Source organism: Urocitellus parryii, chromosome 10 (assembly GCF_045843805.1).
Source record: "Urocitellus parryii isolate mUroPar1 chromosome 10, mUroPar1.hap1, whole genome shotgun sequence".
In the NCBI taxonomy this organism is placed as follows: domain Eukaryota; kingdom Metazoa; phylum Chordata; class Mammalia; order Rodentia; family Sciuridae; genus Urocitellus; species Urocitellus parryii.
This window is the reverse complement of record NC_135540.1, coordinates 85277540-85284110: the sequence shown is the minus strand read 5'-3', so window position 1 is coordinate 85284110 and position 6571 is coordinate 85277540. Positions and strand designations below refer to the sequence as shown.

Genomic DNA, 6571 nt, shown 5'->3' with positions numbered 1-6571 from the left:
ACCTTAGGACCGAACCCCATGAGGGCATGTTCTTTTCAGCACAAGCGGCCCCAACTCCTTCAGCCCCTGCAAGTGTGCAGAGTGGTTCTGCTGGTGGCCTGTCTAATGTGCCCTCTGGGCACTCCTGCTCCTTCCAGGGCCCTGGACCCAGCTGTCACTAGCCTGCCAGCACCACCCTGCAGTACCGCTAGGCGGCGCTGCCTGCAGTTGGTCGCACCAGGCAGGCCTAGTGCCAGAACACCCTGCCTCCTGGCGCCAGCCCACTCTGGACTCTGCAGGTGCAGCGAACCTGGGAGGGCTGGAGGGCTGGCGAGCACTAGGAGGACGCGAGGATCAACACAGGTAGCACCAGCCCCAGCGGCATTGCCCTCCCATCCTGTTCCTCCAGGTCCTGGCCCCACTGAAAGTTGGCCCAGTCAGCGAATTTGCCTGAGTTCCCAGCAGCCCTAGGGAGCAGCCACTGTGGACATATGAGGGCAGTGGAATATCCAAAGCAGCTGGGCGGGTTATGGGAACTTTGAGCTCCACCACCTCCTTCCACCGGGTGCCCCTCCATTCCTAGAAAGCCAAATCTGGAGATCATTGCAACCTGGTCAGAATGAAGGCTAAGGGCAGGTGGGTGGATCTGTTGCTTTTTGGTGAGGGCAGCAGGGAGAGAGTACCTGAACACGGGCGACAGAGGGAAGGAGCAAGAGAGCAAGGGAGCTTCCAGCATGGTGCACCCTCTGCACCAGCCAGGCCCACTTTGGTGGCTGCAGCCGCTGCTGCTGTTGCTGCTACTTTTGCCACTGCCTGGCACCAAGTCCAGTCCAGAAATCCTCTGGGCCCAACTATCCAAGGGTCCCTTCCATTTACCTGCAGCTGCAGAGATATCTAGCCAGTCGGGATGAACCTGAGGCTTCCTCCTCTTGGCCTGACTCTAGTCTCTCAGAAACAAAGCCCTCTGAGACAATGCCCCAGGTTCTTGGGGCAACCCCTGGAGGAAGAGATTTCACTGGAGTGTCACAGCCCCTGCCACAATGATGCTCCAAAAAGTCTGTGGGATGAGTGAACCAAGTGCCTGATTGTAACCTGATAATCAGGCTCAACCAGTGCTGCCTGTCAATTTCACACATCAGCCTTGCTAGAGGAGTGGAAATGTAGAAGTTTCTAAAGTTGGATATTAGTAAAAGGGGGAGAGCTCAAAACTTTTCTGTGGAGCACTAAATCCAGAAAGGAGTTGGTAATGAGAGGATGGTGTTTATTTCACAGACACTGAAAGAAATGTAGCTGGTACTGATTTGCCTCTGACAAATAGCAGTAGCATCACCAGCTTCAAGATATCATAAGCAAGAAGCACAGGTGGAAGATTCTGAAGCAAAAAAAGAACGGAAAGAATTCAACTTCCATAGAACATAAGGCTCTTGCAGGTTCTGAACCATTTCTTGCTGATTGCAGCACACAGCAGGTCACACATGTGCTAATTTTGCTTCTCTAGTGGAAGACCTAAGAGGGAAGACTTTCCTGACAGAATAGAACCTTCACCCAACTGTAAAATAATAAATCAACTATTCAATTAGTCAGCTTCCCATGACTTCAATGAAATACCAGAGATAACTGGCATTTATAGACAAAATGTTGATTTTTCTTATGATTCTGGATGTTCTAACCCAAGAACTAAGGACCCCTGTTTTGCCCCTCTAGAAAGGGAATCACAATATGATGTAAGCACATGGCAGAGCAAGCTGCTCACCTCATGGGCTAGGAAACACTAGAGCACAGGCCCGGCCTACAATCTCCTCTGGGGAAATGTACTGTGACCTGAGAACTTCCCATTACCCTGACCTCTCAAAACTTGCACTGCCTCACAATCACACTGCCCTGTGGACCAAACCTTTAACATATGTGCCTTGAGATACTTCAACATCCTAACCACAGCTACCTTTCACTGAGTGTTGTTGATTAATCATGAAGCCCTGTTCCTAGGGAAGAGAAAGTAAATCCCACTGTGACAGTTTTCTACTAGTAGGTGTCTTCAACTCTATGTATTTCAACGTTCATTATTATGTTGTCAAATGGAAGTCCTGGAGAATGTTCTGGAGATTTTGTGAAATTGTTTTCATTAACTCAGAAAAGAGAAGTAAATAAATGTATTTGAAATGTGGAACATTAGTGTAACGTTGTACTCTCAGTTGGAATCTGGCTCATTAAGCTTTTTGGTTTATAACAGAGTTCTTTGAAAATACTGTGGGATACTATCTGCAATTCTGATTTTCTCTATTATTTTTTTAGTTCTATCTACTTAGTCCTCCTAAAAGTATGCGTAATTTCTTTTTTCAAATATCTGTGTTCTTCTAAGGATAGGCGTTCCTATACTCATTTAAAAGAATACAAACTAATAACCAAAGTGAAAGTAACTGCAAAGGCATAAGAATATTATTTTTGCTTCTAATTTTAATATTTATTACTTTGTCCTTGATAAATGTTGACATGTGCCAAGGCATAACTGATCCAAGTTAAGTATATTCTGAATTTTCATTAATAATAATGTTTATGAAATTATGGTCATACATTTGGTACTACTATGTAAACTATTTAATTTATTTGATACAGGAAAGACAGAAAATAAAAATAATTATTAAAAACTACGACGCCGACGACTACCCAGCCGGCAGGTCAGACGAGGAAAAGCGGCTCACGAGGCCCGCATACAGGTGCCTGAGGAGGCCGGGAGGCCGGTGGCGGGGCTCTGGGGACAGCCAGGGGCTCCGAAGCCGGAGACTGTCCGGGATGGATGGAGGGAGAGAGGGGCTTTCTTCCCTGGGGCGGGCTCTGGGAGAGAACGCACCACGCGCACTTGGGGGGGGGGGGGTAGCCGAGAAAGCAGCTTGGATCTCCCACCTGGCGGGACTCCGAGTGCAGGAGAGGTCCCAGGGTCTGGGTGGAAGCCAGAGCTGTGTGCACGGGGTCTCTAGCCAGGACAGCTCTTCCCTTTCTCCCTCCAACCCCGCGCTGGCTGCCTGGGGAGGCGGAGCAGTCGGCCTCGCCCACCGGGCGGGAAGGCTGCCTGGCTCCCCGCGCCCTGCACGGTGCCCGCTTGCCTGACGCCCTGTCCGCAGCTACATCGCGCTGATCGCAATGGCCATCCAGCAGAGCCCCACGGGCAGGGTGACCCTGTCCGGCATCTATGACTTCACCATGCGCAGGTTCCCTTACTACCGCGCCAACCAGCGTGCCTGGCAGAACTCCATCCGCCACAACCTGTCGCTCAACAGCTGCTTCGTCAAGGTGCCCAGGACCGAGGACCATGAGAAGGGAAAGGGCAAGTACTGGACGTTTGCAGGCGGCTGCGAGTCCCTGCTGGACCTCTTTGAGAACGGCAACTTCCGCCGCCGGCGCCGGCGACGCGGCCCCAAGCGAGAGGGCCCGAGGGCACTACGCACTGAGGCCGCTGAGGGGTCCCTGGGTCCATCTGAACTCGCCGGGCGCGGGTCTCCGGCCCCAGACGGAGCGCCTGCCCTGGGCCACGAGGCCCTGGCCCCCGCCCGCCCTGGCGCCCTGGGAAAAGAGGGCCACAAAGACATCAAGTTCAGCATCGACTACATCCTGTCCTCTCCAGACCCTTTTCCAGGGCTCAGGGCTCCATGTCTTGTGCAGGAGGGGAGCTTCCCCCGTTGGAGCCCCAGCAAATAAACCTCCACTTCCGAGGCAGTGAAAGATGAGACTGAGGTTGCTTCCTGGTGGCCACTACAGAATTAGCCTGGGGTCTGGGGTTAGTTTCTCCCCAGGAAGCAGGTCTCAGCCCCACCTTGAGCCATGAAGCCCCCTGATTGCGTATTGCCATGAACTTTGAACTTTCTCCCCAGTCGGACCCTGAGTTCCTGGGTTGGAGGCAAAGGCAGAAGACCGCCTTAGAAGAGCTGCTTACTGTGAAGTGACTTTATCCATTCCGAGAAAAGTTCCCCAGCAGGAACAACCATCTTGGGTCCAGTTTGACTTTGGAGTTTGCTTGTGGATTTTTCAGATTTCAGTTCCACGGGAAGAATGCAAGGAACATTCCCTGGAGCCACATAGCAGTTCATTCCTGGTGAGGTGAGAAAGACTCGTGGACAGCCGTGTTCCAGAGCTGGTGTGTGCTCAGCAAGCAGTCAGTGAAGTTGGCTAACACCTCCCTGTAGGTTAAAAAATAATAAGGTAAAAAAGATGAAGACAGACATTTACTGATCCTGGTGAACAATAATGACCCCACATTCCTGATGCCCTGTGTTTGGGTTAATAGGATCAGAAGTAACAGATGTGTCTTGTGTTGTCAGCAATGTTTTGATGATGGTTTAAAATGCCCCTTGCACAAATACAAATATGGGAAAGAAGAAAGGAAGCGTGGGAGGGGCCCAAATTTGGGAGGGCACTGGGCAAAGCCAGTTCTTCTGAGCAGGCATCCACTCCTGCTCTGGCACCAGCTGGCTTCCCAGAAATGCAGGCTTGGACTGCAAACTGTTGGTAGAGCCCCAAACACGGAGGTGCAGAGCCAAGCATCCGAGCTGGGCACACTCCATTTGAAATGTAAATGATTTAATTACTGTGTAGAGACAAGCAGTTTTAAAAACACAATTATGCACAGTGAAACTATTTGACCAACCTTATCATTTTTCACCAGCCCATTTTCACAGAGTTAATTGCTTTCTGTGACTTAATTTGAACATTAGTATGGATTACACCTAATCGGATTCGCTAGGTGACAATGATTGGCTAATTTTGTGAACGGCAAAAAAACACACCCAAAGAGGCTGGCTGTCTGGATTGCGAATTATAGTCTTGTATTATCGGGACTCTCTTAAAAATGGGCTCTGAGTAATGAAGGCAGGCAGGCTGCTGAGGCAGACCCGAGCCATGTGTGAGGCCCGCCTGGACCTGGCTGTGTTTCTGTTCAGAGGCCTGACATTTTGTTAATTCCAAGTACTCCTTTGCTCACCTCCCTGTAAATAGAGACTGTGTACGCCTTTGTTTAGGGAAGAGGGGAAAGTGTTCCTGACAGATGTTGTGAAAGGCCCTGGCTCCTACTCTACATTGAAAACTAGTGAGTTGCTGGCTCCTTTGGTCACCAGGCCCTGCCAATGGCAGCCTGAGCCCAGGAGCCTCCCTCGGCCCAGCAGGAAGAGAGGGAGCCAGCCTCAAATGCCCTTTCCTGAAAGCATAAACAAGACCTGGGAATGAGGCCTCTCCTCTGCAAATGCTACTGCTATTCCCAGACCTCTGCTGGCTTACACATGAGGCTCCCCAGCCTGCCAGGATGACCTCAGCCAGGACACGCCACCTCCCGGCATCTCCCAGGCCCTGGGAGCTCCCTGGGAACTGCAGCACAGTCATGAAGCCCCCTGCTGGCCCCTTCCTCTGCACTGTCTGGTCTGGGTTGTCAGAAGGGCCATGTGCACATGTGTGTTGCTGGTATGTGTCCTGTGTCTGTCTGCATTCCTGTTATTTATATCCCTTTGTCGGATGTGCTAAAAGAATTGATTTAAATTATACTAGATATAATTTAGATGGTGATAAGGCACAGATGGTACTATACATAGTGTATGGCATAGAGAGTATCTGAAGATATATTTTTCTGTAACCAACTGAATAAAATTTGCATTTTATCTTTTAAAAAATTATTAAAGCTTCATATAGAGAAGACTATAAAAAATCAATGACTTCCATAATTGCCTTATTAAGATGAAGAGTAGATGCCGTATTTATAGAACTAAGATAAATTTGCAGCCAGGAGGCAATATGAAGGAGATTTCTTTATGAAAGGAACGTGACCATAACACTCAAAGTGACCAAGATATCTTTATTGCAGCGTGCAAAAGAGGAGATAAAGAGATACAGAGAAAGACTGGGGAAAGAGAGAAGAAAGAGGGGAGAGCAATGAGAGAGAGAGAGAGAGAGAGAGAGAGAGAGAGAGAGAGAGAGAGAGAGAGAAGAGGAGAGGAGAGGAGAGGAGAGGAGAGGAGAGGAGAGGAGAGGAGAGGAGAGGAGAGGAGAGGGTGAGAGGTAAAGTGAAAGCCAGAGAAGAAAGGGAGAGCAAGAGCAAGAGAGAGTGAGAGAGATAGAGACAGAGAGACAGAGCGAGAACAAGAAAGCATGAGAGAGAGGCCCAGCAGGAGGGAGTTTTTATAGCCTAAATCTAATAATGTCTCTGGGTCTGCAAGCTGCCTTCTTGGCACAAGTTGGGGTTAAGTGTTCGGCCTTGAGTGGGAGATTGAGTGCTCAGCCTTGAGTGGGGTTGAGTGTTCAGACTTGACGCAAACAGGTGATAAAGGACCAGATAGATGGGGGTTTGGGTGCATGGGTTATCCTGCAGCTAAAGTTTGTTCAGCCTGCCCTGCAGACAACTTAGTTTAGCCTGACCTGCACCTAACATTTCTCCCTTTTTGTTTTTCTAGTTGACATGGGGATGGTGTAAAATCATCTGGCTACTTACTGCTTAATGATGGGAGGTGTGGGACCTAGGAGGGAAAGTGGAGGAATGTCCAGGGGACAGGTCTGGAACACCAGGGCAGCTAGAAATAACATCCAGTGGCTATAGACAGTTATCTCAGAAGGGGCA

The 6571-nt window shown here is 49.7% G+C and overlaps 1 pseudogene; it reads left to right on the top strand.

The window, feature by feature from the left end:
* The first annotated feature begins 713 nt into the window (after positions 1-713).
* On the top strand, positions 714-4280 carry LOC144257179 (forkhead box protein L3 pseudogene; annotated as a pseudogene).
* The last annotated feature ends 2291 nt before the right edge of the window (positions 4281-6571 follow it).